Below are 12,793 nucleotides of genomic sequence, written 5' to 3'. Positions count from 1 at the left end.
ATTCTTACGAATGACGTGGTCAAGTGGCTTGTGACAGAACGTCCTGTGGTCTGTCCACATCCCACCGGAGGAAGCAGAAGGGCTGGCCTGGCGTGGCTCCCTCCTGGCTGGGTGCTCTGAGGGCCCCTTCCCTCCTGCCGCCAGCACCAGGCTGCACGCTGGCCTTTCTGTGGCTCGTCTCTGACCACCTAAGAGCACCAGGACCCGACACGTTCAGTCTACAAGTCCACGAAGCCATCAGCAGCATCCACCGGGAAACGGTTTCACACTCATGGAGACAGCTAGATCAAGGATGTGTAGGCACAGTACTAAGCTCCATCAGTTAACTTTTCATTCTACAATGGGCTGAGAAAAGCTTTGCTATTTGGCCGTCAGACCGACCTGGAACCAAAACCGTAACGGGGCTTGATCAGCCAAGGGATGCGTCAGAGCCTGGAGGAGCCCTTCGCTGCGCTCCGTCACTGCAGTCAGCTGGTCCAGCAAGGAGAGCACGTCCATCTGCCCGGCCCAGCCTGCTGTGCCCGCCTCGTGCCCAGCCGGCTCTCCACTGCGGAAGGCACCTGCTTCAGGGGCCACACCCGGTGAGCCACAGATTAGGTCACGGCCACTCGGGAGGGAGGCTCCCTCACGAAGAATTTTCCAGGCACCACCTGCTGACCTTGCCCAGCAGGAAAGCAGGGCACAGCCTGCCAAGGGCAGTCAGCGTCCAGGGCTCTCTCTCACTCCCTCCAGCAGCAAGGGGAAAGTCGGGCTAGGTGGTCTCTGCCCAAGGGACATGCTACTGGTGCCCTGAGATTACCTGCAACCCATAACGGACACTCTGGCCCCGTGACCATGACGGTCACCGCAGCCGCCCTGCCCCTCCACCCCCCGTAGTTGCCTTTTGCCTCTTTAAGAACAGAGTCGTAGAACAGTGATGAGCCCAAGCCCCGATCTGACGAACCCGGAGTCACACCTTGTCAGCACTCACGAGCTGTGTGGCCCAGAGCGAGTCACTTCACCTCTTCGTGCCTCAGTTTACTCATCTATGAAGTGGGAGTGACAGCGGTCACCTCCTGGGTTGCTGGGGGGCACATTCCAGCTCAGCCCCAGCCCCCGCTGTCACTGCCCTCGCTGTTGTTACCAGAGTCACAAGCGGAGCCCGCGGAGGCCAAGGGGCAGTCCCCGGAGATCCACGCGCCCCACGCTGCTGGGAATGAAAACCTGGCAGACACCGGGCTGCACAGAGCCAGTTTCTGATGAGACGAGGTAACCCGAGTTCCAGACATCACAGCTGAGCAGCAGCGGCCGACAAGCCGGTTGCCTCGCTGTGGAAAACTACTGCGTTCCAGCGTCTCCAGACTGAATCGGGCTGCATAGCCAGTTCCCACGGCGGCGGCTCCAGAGGGCCCAGCCCGCCAGGCGGGGGACCCCCAGCCCGAGGGTTCACCAACCACGCGGAAACCTCGCTGCGCCTCTCTCTTCCCTCGGGGCGCCGGGGGAGGCGGCTTCTCCCCGGCAAGTGGAGCGGGGTGTGCTCCGGGATTCCCGGTCTAGGGAGCTAAGCTGCCCGCGCCTTCCTTTCCATCCTCCCTGGGCGGGGGCGCCCAGCGGCACCCGACCCTCTGCCTGCACCGGGGGGCGCCCGGGTCCCCCCAGCCACGGCCAGGACGTCGCGTGGAGGCGCAGGGAGAGGGGCGCCGCCGCTGCCGGGGACCAGCCGGGTGAGTCCGGCCGCAGGGGCCTCTCGGCCCGCGCTCCTCCCCGCTCCCCCCGGAGGTGTCTGAGCGCCTCTGTCGCAAACAAAGCCCGGCCGTCCCCGAGAAACTTCCGCGCCTGAGGATTTCCTCCCCAAGTCTGCGGCCGCAGGTGGGTGACGCCGGGGAAACGCGTTCGTCCCCGGCCGAACCCGTGGGGCCTGCGCCTGACTGTGCTCCCGGCCACCTGCCCAGGTCCCCCGCCAGGGCCCCCCCGACAGGCCCCGCTGGGCCCCCGGTGCTCACCGCCCCCGATCCGCACCCGCCCCCGATCCGCACCCGTGCAGCGGGGGCGCCTTCGCCTCGCTCCGCCCGCGGGCCACTGGGGAGCGCCCGACCTGCGCAGCTGACAGCGGCGGGCGGCGAATTTCGCCTCCGATCCCGCCCGGTCCTGCCCTCCCCCGCGGAGAGGCTCCAGGCGCTCGGCCGGTGCCCAGGCCTCCCGCCCCCGCGCGCATCCCCGCGGCGCGCCAGCCCCGGCCACGATGGGGGCACCTGCCGCGCTCCTACGCCAGCCGGTCCGGCCCTGCGCTCCCCGCTCCCGGCCTCCCGCTCCCGCTCCCGGCGCACTCACCGTCCCCGTCCCGAGGCCCGGCCGCCGTGCTGCGCTCCACGCTCTGACCGCCCGGCCGCCCGCGCCGCTTCATTCATCCGCCCGGGCCGCCCCCGACGCAGAGGGAAGGGCGGGGCTCGCGGCCTCACCCCACAGCCAATGGCTGAGCCGTCCGGGCCGCCCACGAGGGCGCAGCGGCGGGAACGCGCGGCGGAGGCGCGGCGGAGGCGCGGCGGGGACCCGGCTTCTCCCTCCCGGGCGCCGCCACTCGGAGCGGGCACCGGTCGCCGCTTCCTGAATCCCCGCTCCAGCCCCAGGGCCGGCATCGCCGCAGCCGCCGGGAAGCCGAGAACGCGCAGGGGAGACGCCGCCCCGGGCCACGCGGCGAGGCGGTTCCGGGCGGACTCGGGATTCGCTCCCGGGCGCGGTGGGACCAGGTGGAGCGGAGCCGCCGAGTTTCGGCCCCGCCCTTCGGAAAGGTCGCCGCGGTGTCGGGGCCACGTGGGGCCGGCGGCGGAGGGGCTGGGGCGCCACGGGCAGCTCTGGTGACGGTCCCCGCCAGGCCCCGCCTGACCCACCTGTGCGCGCTCGGCTAAGCCGGCGCGGTTGCCTGGGAACCCAGGGAATCTCTGGCCTGTGGCCGTTTCCATAACACCATCCTCTTATTCGCTTTTAGCCCTCAGGCCCGAGGGGAGGGAGGTGTCGGCCACATTGGCCACGTTCCCTTCTGCGGCGGGCCGCGTTTGAATTCCTGCCCGGCTCCCTGCCATGTGACCCCGACACATTGCTCCAGGCCTCCGAGCCTCAGTTTCCTTGTCTGTAAAATGAGGGCAATGACGGATGAGACGGAAGATGATAGCTCATGTCAGAGCTCGTAACTGTCTGAGTGTTCACAGGTCACCACAATCACCCTCCACGAAGCTTCCCTTTTAGCGTCAGTGAAATTTATTTATTTTTTAAAAGTTTCCGAAAGTCGTGTGTGTGTGTGTGTGTGTGTGTGTGTGTATGTGTGAATCCCGAGATAAGTCGGATAAAGGAGCAAGGACCCCTCAACGGCCCCAGGCTGGTGAGGAGGTCCCCATGGAGCCACGGAGGCGGTGCCAGCAGGACCTGGCCTGGCCCTGTAGCATGGGGGGCATTCGCCGTGGACGGGAGACGGAGGTGCTGGAGCTTATGGAAAAGGCCCACGACCCCACGCGGTTATTTATGAAATGGTTTTCTGTCCTCCGGGCTTGGGGTTGGCGCCCACTCGTGCCTGGTCCTGGGACCCCCCTGCTGTGTCCTCACGGCTCCCGCTGTCCCCAGGCCACCCTCCACTTCTCACCCACTGCTTTTGGGTATCTACTTCCATTCCTGACGCTGTCCTTTAAGAGAAAGAAATGAGCCGCCATTGTTCCAGGATGGAGAGGGTCCCTCCCAGAGGGTGAGGCGCTGCTACAGGGGCTCAAGGCCTGCCAGGAGTGGAAGACGCACACTGGAAGGGCTTCCCCTGGGAGGGGGGAGCCGGGCTTCGCTGCAGACCTGGCCTCAGTGCAGAGTCTGCAGGGAGCAGCATTTCCAAGCGGATCTGGCAGCAGGTGCCTTTGGGAGGTAGTGAGCTCCCTGTTACAGGAGGCATGCAAGCAGAGGTCGTCCATTTTCTGGTGATGATGCTGGTGAAGCACTCCAAAGGTCAGAGGCAGGATTAGACTCTTCAGAACTTGCTTCTGCTTTCTATCCCCTGAAACCGTTATTTACACAATGCTTTTCCTTTAAACATTCATGTTGCCGGGCGCGGTGGCTCAAGCCTGTCATCCCAGCACTTTGGGAAGCCGAGGCGGGTGGATCACGAGGTCAAGAGATCGAGACCATCCTGGTCAACATGGTGAAACCCCGTCTCTACTAAAAATACAAAAAATTAGCTGGGCATGGGGCGCGTGCCTGTAATCCCAGCTACTCCGGAGGCTGAGGCAGGAGAATTGCCTGAACCCAGGAGGCGGAGGTTGCGGTGAGCCGAGGTCGCGCCATTGCACTCCAGCCTGGGTAACAAGAGCGAAACTCCGTCCCCCCAAAAAAAAAAAAATTCATGTATTTTATGAAAAGGGTACATTTAGTTTTAAAAAGGTCAGTGGGTCAGTGTCAGTTACTATAGAGAGGTTACCACAGAAAGAGAAAGAAAGTAGTATTGAATTCCAGCCAAATACTGCTGCCCGTGGAGGCTTCCGGCCTCCCTGCCTCAGACCCCGCCAGGCATTCTGTGGGATTCCTGCGTAGGCACCACTGGAAAAGTAAATCCAGAGCAAACATTTCAGGTACATGAATGCAAAATGCTGGTCCCCAGTCCTGTCCTCACAGGCAAAGCCTGGTGCCCAGGATCCCCAAGAGGCCCCCAAGAGCGCCAGGAGGGCTTGACCCAGGCCACACCTGTGCGAGCTGCCCGAAGGGTCCTGGTGCAGGGCATCCACGGGTCTGTCTGCAGGTCTGGCCCATGGTGGGGTTCATCGGTACCAGCTTTCGGGAGCCGACTCTGTCCTCCGTCTTGCCCTAGCGGATCGGGGTCAGCTTCAGGGCACAGCAGTGTATTGGAACAAGGCCTGCCTGAGCACGTGCCCTGAAATGTTCTGAACTCAGTAAGTTTATCCCAGGAGGGCTCTTTTTCTTTTCCTTTTCTTTTTCTTTTATTTGAAGAGAAAACAAAAGAAAAGGAAAGGGGCCGGGCAAGGTGGCTCACGCCTATAATCCCAGCACTTTGGGAGGCTGAGGTAGGTGGATCACAAGGTCAGGAGTTCGAGACCAGCCTGGCCAAAATAGTGAAACCCCGTTTCTACTAAAATACAAAAAATTAGCCAGGCGTGGTGGCACGTGCCTGTAGTCCCAGCTGCTTGGGAGGCTGAAGCAGGAGAATTGCTTAAACCCAGGAGGTGGAGGTTGCAGTGAGCCAAGATCATGCCACTGCACTCCAGCCTGGGCAACAGTGTGAGACTCCATCTCAGAAAGAAAGAAAGAAGGAAGAAAGGAAGGAAGGAAGGAGAGAGAGAGTGAGCCCTCTGGCTCCCCTGTGGCCTTGTGGGGCCGCACTGCTGCCTGTCTGGGTGGCTTCAGGAGACTCGGAACACATGCTGCCTGTGTTTACCGCCAATGGCTGTTCCCTGACATCCTCCATAGGGGCTTCCCAAATAGCTGAGAAGTGCCAGCCCTCTCTCTTTATGGACATTGTCACTTGGAGGAAAATCAATCTCAAGAACAGAAGACAAGTGTAGAGAGAGAAACGTGGTCAGGTCGGGGGCCGGTCAGTGGCCAACCAAGAAACAGAGGTGGGTCCCGGCATCTCTGCCCGGGGGTCCAGCCAGGAGCTCATCATTCCCGGCTTTGACCAGGAACGGCACCCAAAAACTGACCTCACTTAGCGATTCGCACTTGTTTAGAACACCTAAAATCCTGCTCACGCATTTCTGCTTGCTTTTGTTATGTGGTCGTATTTCATTTCTATTTTCTATGAATTTTGCATATGTATTAGCTGACTCATTTGAGACTACCTGTTCTTCCTTGACTTACCAAAACAAATGGCCCTTTCAGATATGGACAAGTCTCAGAAATGAAGATTTCAAAGTCTCAGGCTGTGGCCATGCGGTGGAGGCTCTAGAGGAAGTTTCTAAAAAATATTTAAAGTTATGATTGCACTGTTTTGCATGAGAAAGAGGGTTTTGCTGAAGCTTGAAGGCGATCGGGCTGCAGGCAGGCGAGACGTGGCTTGAAGTCCCCAGCTACAGAGAGACACGGTTCAGTCTATTAAATTCTGTGTTCAGGTGAGGAGTTCGGATCATGGTGCCGCCCACATGTGGGCTGGCGGCTGGCACACAGCTTGGAAAGAAGAGAAGCACAAGGTCAGAGTGGCCTCAGGAAAAAACCCAGCCCAGAGCTGCACAGTTGTCTGGGATGGAGAACCTTTGTGGGAGAATTAAGATTGTCAGGTTAGGGAAGGCCACTGGTGGCTGGGAGGCTCTTTGGTAGCAAAATTCCATGGATGATAAAAAGCATTTTCTCTCTTGGAAATCGTCAGTCCATCCTGTGGGGAGCCCCTTTGGAGCAGGGTGCAGCTGGAGAGCCCAGCTTGCCGGCCATGCTGCAGGCAACACACGGACTTTCCCCAGCTTCGCTTCCTGTTCTTCCCGGTGATCTGTCCTGCGGGGCATACGGCAAGCCATCCGTGGGACCAAGATCTCCATCTTCCATCCACGCCCCTTTGCTGGCATGAGACGTGACCTGAGGCACTGGCCCCACTGAGCTGGGCCAGCTCCTAACAAACGCCGTCCGCCGTCTGGGAACAGTAGCCTAGCAATCCAGAGCAACAGAGGCCTCCCGCCCTCCTCCCTTCCGCCCTCCTCCCTCCTGCCCTTCTGCCTCCCGCGGTCCTCCCTCCCTCCCACCATCCTCCCTCCCGCCATCCTCCCTTCTGCCCTCCTCCCTCCCTCCCGCCATCCTCCCTCCCTCCCGCCATCTTCCCTCCCTCCCGCCCTCCTCCCTCCCTCCCACCATCCTCCCTCCCACCATCCTCCCTCCTGACGTCCTCCCTCTGCGTCTCCCAGAGCACAGTGACTCCAGGGAAACAGACTCAATTCAATCTTTGTTTCAGAGAATCTGTCACCATTGAAAGTGGCTACCAGGGAGTGTGATTCCGTTGCACCTGGCCTCCGGTCTCAGGCATTCTTCCAAAATGCTGGCGGATGGTGGGAATGCTCCCTGGGATTACAGACGGCCGGATAAATCACATGCGAGTAAGCTGCATTTCACCTGCTGATACAGGGCGGCCTTCTTGGTGGTGGGGACAGAAGTTTTGATCCGGTAGAACAAAGACCATCATTCACAAGCACCAGGGCCCGTTGACGCTTAGCCTTCAGCTTCTGGGCAGGCAGCTTCGTTACGCTATCATGTTGTCTTAGAAGCCACCTTCTAATTTCTTTGTGTTCAGAGGCTGCTACTAGAGATTAGGTTTGGGGTAGAAAAAATTGGAGTCTGGACTTCCCTGCCTGGCAGATGGTCTGAGCTCTGAGATGTGATTTGAGGACACCTGGCATGCCCTAGGTTCCAGGGGACACAGATCAGCCAACTGGGGAAAAGGCTACTGAATGCCAGTGGCTCCGTGGCACGGGCACGTGGAGCTGCAGGAAGAGACGTGCTGGCTCCCGGCACCTGCAGAGCCGTGGCTGCCCACAGCCTCTCTAGAAGGGTCATCTGGATTTCACTGGGGGGCTCTGCCTGTGTGGTCTTCTGCCCACACTCTTACGAAGAGGCACCGCCTGGCGGCCTGAGGGCGTCTGGAGCTGCCCAGGTCTGCCTGGCTCCTGAGCCTGCCCCCTGGTCTGGGGGTGGAGGTGTTCACAGGGTTCACTTGGCTGGGATCTCACCGTCTGGAAGGGCCTTGAGTTAGGTAAGTGATGACCTTAGCTTCCAATACGACTGTGCGTGCGGTCCGGACCTGCTGGGGCACACACCCCATCAGATCTCCCGCTGGCTCTCGTCCCGGCCCGCCCAGTGTGACTGGCAGGACTACATTGCATTGAGGGTGTTCATGTTAAAAACATTACGCACAAACGTGAGCATCGTTGGCGATCGTTTGCAGCCCTCTTTGGGTGTTCATTCCCTCATGCTTCATTTGCTGGGACTTCGGCAAATGGCAGTGGGCAGTCCCTGTCCCCCATCCAGTGTCCTGGCACCTTCCCCACCAAGCTGTCACCTCAGAGGAGCTAGGAGCTTTGGAGCTTGAGGACTTGGACACCCCTGAGCAGCCTCACTCACTTGGGGGTGACCTGCCCTGCCCTTTCAGAGCTCCCTGGTCGTGTGTAGAGCTCATTAAAGGGGGAGGCCAGGCGAGAGAACCCAGAGGCACAAAAGCAGGGGTGCCGCAGGTCCCTGAGATTCCTTCCTGCTTGGTGACTGCTGTCCACAGGGCCCGTGACTCCGGAAGGCACCATGACCACACGTCCATCTGGTGCTGACCTGCTCTACCCTGGAACATGCTGCCAGGGGCTGTGTGACCTGTCAGAGCTAGTGAACAATACTTAAGCCTACGTAGGAGCAAGGAAATCTTCCAGAACTTTCTGTGGTTAGGTGCCACGCAATCAGCATCCTGCAGGCAAGCCGGACCCTTTCCCACTTGCGAGAATTTTCATTTTCCCATCACAGGGTAGAAATGGGATTTTTCTGGCTCACAGAGAGGCCTGGATGTTTTACTTAAACCCCAGGAACGTGGAGCTCCAGAGGAGATTAGAAGAGTCAGCTCAATTTCCTGACCCCAGATGGTTCGCTCCATCTGCAGAAAGGGGGTGGCCCCTGCTCGCGGCTGGGCTGAGTGGCCTCTGCACTGTGCCCTCCTGCGTGCTTCCCTGGCCCTTCCCATCCCCCGGCCCCTCCTCTGCTGGGGGCTGGAGCCAGGCCTGCTGCGCCCCTCCGTGCCGTCACGGAGGCTTGATTCCCCCAGATATGCTCCCACAAATCCTTCCAGGCCTTCTGACCATGCCGCTGAGGTTGCCACAAAACCTGGTCATCCCCGTGTCCGGCTGCCTCCTCTCGTGCCCACACCACCCTCCCCTCCTCTGCCACCGTCCTGGGCAGACGCCCACCTCGGCCCTGAAGAGGCAGCCACACCCCCCTTTCCTCCCCAGGGCTAATCCCGCTCCCTGAGCTCCCATCCAAGCCCCCAACCCCGGTCCCCATCCTAAAATGTGGAGACCTCAGTCTGTCCTGCCCCATCTGCTCTGCCTCCTCGGAGGGACCCTGGGAGACCAGCTTCAGGGCAGGCCCAGCCTGGCCGCACCCTGGCCTCTGTGGCCATCTGTGCCCTGCCCAGCCCCAGGCCGCGTCTGCAACGAGGCGTCCTCCCAGTTCTGCCCTCGGAGGCCCGTGCCAGACAGTTGCCGTGTGCCCGGGGGCTGCCCTCTTGAACTGGGCACCCCCCCATCCAGGACATGGCCCCGGGCCTCCTCCTCCTGCTGTCCCATCTCGCCCCACGATCTGAGCGTGAGCCCGGAGCCCGGGGCTCCCCGTTCTCTGCCAGCGCCCCATCTGTTTTGTGGCTGCAGTCGAGTCTGCTTCCAGAACGCACCTCCAGCCCTGCGCTCCCCACTTCTGCGTTCTCTGTCACCCACCCCCACCCCGTCCCCTCGTGTCCCCACCAGTCTCCTGGCCTCCACCCGTGCCAACGTCAAAACCCACTCCCCATGCAGCACCCAGAGGAGAGCACCTATTTCCTTGTCTCAAAAAGGCCACTGGGAGACGGCGTCTCTTTGGGCAGGACTGTCCCCAGGCTGGGTACGTTCCTCCTGGGTGGGTGCCGGCCTCCTGAGTGGCCCCTGGCACCCAGCAGGTATCACCTCAGTCACCACCCAGGGCACCTCTGCCCTGAGCCACGCCAGGCGTCTCCCGGGATGGTCCAGCAGGGGTTCCCAACAGCTCCTTCCACCCTCACGCTCCGCCTTTGTCTCTCTCTGTCTCCCGCCCCTCCCCCCGCACGATCAGAGATGTCACCATCCAACACAGGCCTCCGCCCTCCCTCTCTTCCAGGCCCCAGCACCCCTGCTTCCCACCAACCCAGGCCTGGAGCCCCCAGAGAAGGCGTCCCCCCCACCCCGGCTCCCACTGCGGCTCTAGGCAGGGCATCTGGATGGGAGTGGGGTCCCAGGATCGGGGGGCACTGGGCCGGCGGGGCAACATGGGACAATTTCCGGGAGAGAAGAAGGGGGTATGCTGGGGTGGGGGCTGGGGGCCATGGCCGGGCCTCGCTGTTCTCAGCCAACTTCCCGTTCTCCTGGGCTGCTCCCAGGTGTCAGGCTGGGACACTTGGCATTCGGTGGAGCCCCAGCCCTGCCTCTGCCCCTCCCCCAGGAGCCCTTCCCTGGGCCCGGAAGCCCCTCCCACTTGTCCACAGAGCTGCGAGGGTCTTGGTTTCTTCCCCTCCTGTTCTGACCGCACATTCTCTTGGTCTTAGGAAATGACGTGAGTGGCCGCTGTGTGCGCCAGAGCTGCAGAGGCGGGGGCCGGTGCTGGGGCACTGCGAGTTCCCAGGCCCCACGGCAGCCTCTCTCAAGCCTGAATTTGGGAAGAGGGGCCAGTGAGGGCAGCCGCCAGCCCGCCCCCACGGCCCCCGACTCCCTGCCTTCGGGGAACTTAAGGTTTCAAATTTGAATTAATTCATTTTTTAAAAATCAGCTAATAAAAATGCTACATAAAACGTTCAACGTGTGTTTCGAAGCACGTATGCTCTGAAACAGCTAGATTAAGGGATAAGCACGGTCATCCCTCACTTAAGAACATTTTTTTGTGGTGAGAACATTTAAAATCCACTCTTTCCAATTTTTAAGTATACATTACTAACTCTCATCAGCACGCTGCGCACCAGAGCTCCAGAACTGACTCATCTTGTGACTGAAACTCCGTGCTCTCCGGCCGACACCTCTCTCCTGCCCCTCCAGCCCCGTAACCACCCTCCTGCTCTCTGCTGTATGAGTTCAACTTGAATTTCAGAGTCCACGTGGAAGTGAGCTGCTGCAGCATTTGTCGGCCTGTGCCCGGCTCATCTCACTCGGCATAACGCCCTCGCGGTTCATCCACGTTGCTGCCAACGACTGAGCCTCATTCTCTCATTCTGTTCTCTTTTTCTTTTTCTTTTTTTTGAGACGGAGTCTCGCTCTGTCTTCCAGACACCATCACGGCTCAACGCAACCTCCGTCTCCCGGGTTCAAGCGATTCTCCTGCCTCAGCCTCCTGAGTAGCTGGGATTACAGGAGCGCGCCGCCACGCCCAGCTGGTTTTTGTGTTTCTAGGAGAGACGAGGTTTCACCATGTTGGCCAGGGTGGTCTCAAACTCCCGACCTCAGGTGAGGCCCCCGCTCGGCCTCCCAATGTGCTGGGATTCCAGGCGTGAGCCCTGCACCCGGCCTCATCTCGTCCATTTTCGCGGCCGAGCAGGCCTCCGCCGTGCGTGCATGCTGCACGTGGGAGACGCCGCACGTGGGAGACGCGGCCACCTGCTGCCGGACGCTCACGTTGCTTTCACGTCTCGGCTGTTGTGAGCAGCACAGCAATGAACCCGGGGTGCTGGTGTCCCCGCGAGGTGCAGACTCCACTTCCTGCGGGCGCGCCCCCAGCGGAGGGGCTGCCAGATCCCAGGAGAGGCGTCGTTTTCACTTTTCGACGACTCCCATGGTGTTTTCCATAATGGCTGCCCTAATTTTCATTTCCACGCACCGCACAAGGGTCCCTTTTCTCCATGCCCTCCCGGCGAGCTGCCTTTTGTCCCTCGGAACAGGCGGGCGGCAATCCCCCATTTGGTTGTGATTTGCATTTCCCTGAGGAGCTGAGGGCAGCACTCGTCCTCCGCCTGCTGCGCGCTGGCCTCTCTTCTTTGGAGAAATCCCTGTGGAGGCCACGGGCCCCTCTGAAAATCGAGTTCCTTGTTTTCTCGCCGTGTGATCCCACATCTACCTGGGTGTCTGTTCCTTGTCGGATACGACTGGAGACATTTCCTCCCGCCCCGCCGGCGGTCCCCTCTCCCCCCGCTTGTGGCCTCGCCGTGTGAAGCTGTTTGATCTGATGACTCTCGGGGTCTGTTTGCGCTGCCTTTGCTTCGGGCTCGCATTTCCAGGGACTTCCTAAAAGCGCACCTGCGCACCGTGGGAACGCACGACGCCGTAGCTGCTGTGGAAAGCGGTAGGGCTGTTTCTCAAAAAATTCAAAAGCCAGTTCCACTTCTGGGTGTATACCTCCCAAAATGGAAAGCAGGACAGGAGGACTGTTCGCCCGCCCCTGCTCGTGGCAGCAATATTGACAGTCACCAGAGGTGGACGTGTTGTACTGGACCGAGCATAAATGTCAACACCAAGACAAAAGTGTGCCAAACTGCAGGGTCTTCATTGCCGGCGGCCATGGAGGACTCGCGTCTCTCCAACCCGTGGCCCCCAAAGGAGGGTGTCAAGACCCCTTTATACTCATAAAAAATCACCTTGGGCGTGAGGGAGAGGGGCGGGGGTGGCGGTGAGGGGGTTCCGGACATTCCAGCAGATTCCTGGGCGAAGATGGGGTGAGGGGCTCCGGACGTTCCGAGGGCCAGGGGCCCTTTTTGACATTCTGGTTGTTACTTAAGTGATTCACAGAAGTCAAGATTCGCATTTGTTTACACATCGTCTGGGGAAGGTGGCCATTACAGTCCTCGATTGCTCATTCACACTTGGGTTATAGAGAGCAGTTTAAACAGAAAGCCGAGGTATGGTTGAGGTACGCAGCTTTACGGGGCTTTTTACCGTGTCACGGACACACCACGGTGTCTCCGGACAGCGGCACGGATCCCTAAAACCCGGTCCGTCCACACAGGGGGCTGTCACTCAATCTTAAAACCGAAGGAAGTTCTGACGCCTGCCACAGCATGGGTAGACCTGGGGACATAACACTCGGTGAACTCAGCCAGTCACACAGGGACGAGCATGAGTCTACCTAGAGGAGGCCCCTAGTCGCGTTCCCCCAGCCCGACGGT

At 60.3% G+C, this 12,793-nt stretch overlaps 1 protein-coding gene across 1 annotated transcript in view; it reads right to left on the bottom strand.

The window, feature by feature from the left end:
• SLCO4A1 (solute carrier organic anion transporter family member 4A1) overlaps positions 1–2,708 on the bottom strand; it is a 32,421-nt gene extending 29,713 nt beyond the window's left edge. Inside the window, exon 1 of the mRNA XM_039479750.2 lies at positions 2,311–2,708. The gene's annotated coding sequence lies outside the window, so the exon portion shown is untranslated. The remainder of the gene's footprint in view (positions 1–2,310) is intronic.
• Between the last annotated feature and the right edge of the window lie 10,085 nt (positions 2,709–12,793).

This window comes from Saimiri boliviensis, chromosome 9 (genome assembly GCF_048565385.1).
Source record: "Saimiri boliviensis isolate mSaiBol1 chromosome 9, mSaiBol1.pri, whole genome shotgun sequence".
NCBI classification, from domain to species: Eukaryota; Metazoa; Chordata; class Mammalia; order Primates; family Cebidae; genus Saimiri; species Saimiri boliviensis.
The sequence above is the reverse complement of the archived record's forward strand: the minus strand, read 5'-3'. Positions and strand labels throughout refer to the sequence as shown.